Here is an 807-nt window from a genome sequence, read left to right as displayed (position 1 = left end):
CTTGTTTTTTCTTCATCCCTGGATCAAATGCTGGTCCCATGACTTTTTTTTTTTTTGAAACAGGGTCTCTCTCTGTCACCAGGCTGGAGTGCAGTGGCATGATCATGGCTCACTGCTGCCTGGAACTCCTAGGCTCAGGTGATCCTCGTGCCTCAGCCTCCCAAGTAGCTGGGACTATAGGCATGTGCTATCGCGCCAGCTTGGTCCTGTGACCTTTTAAAAAATATATGTTCTTTAGTAATAAAAAGTCTTATAATCACTTTAAGTTAGAACACAGGCTCAATTCACTATCCAAAATGCTCATTCCCATGTGAGAACCAGAACTCCGAAAGTGATTTAAAGTCAAAACTTCTTCAGCACAGGCCTCTAAGCAGGTCAGCAGCCTACAGCGGGAGAAAGATGTTGGCAGCTGGCAGGTGCCTTCTCTAGTGTCTTGCCTTCTGCTGCTGCTGCTCATCTTTGAGCATGCTAACCATGGTTTCTCACATCTCCAGGGATTGGCCTGGAGAGGAAGCAGGTGTGGGGTTATATTGCTCACAATGGTGGCATGTGGGTGGAATACAGGGAAATCTTACATATTGTCTTGCCTGACAGTTGCTTTAAGTGGACTCTTTCTCATGGTTTTGGAGACCACCCCATCACTGAGAATTTGTGTCTCCTAGAGTTCAGTCTAAAAGCCGAGATCCTACATTGTGTTCCAGGGAAGCTTAAGAAAATTAGGTCTCTGCTTGATTTGGAAAGCTTAGACTGAACCTAAATGAAAATCAGGTCAGTAAAAAGTCAGAGTTTAACAAAGATAGATGTTAT

The sequence above is a fragment of the Nomascus leucogenys genome, chromosome 3 (assembly GCF_006542625.1).
Source record: "Nomascus leucogenys isolate Asia chromosome 3, Asia_NLE_v1, whole genome shotgun sequence".
Lineage (NCBI taxonomy): Eukaryota > Metazoa > Chordata > Mammalia > Primates > Hylobatidae > Nomascus > Nomascus leucogenys.
The sequence above is the reverse complement of the archived record's forward strand: the minus strand, read 5'-3'. Positions refer to the sequence as shown.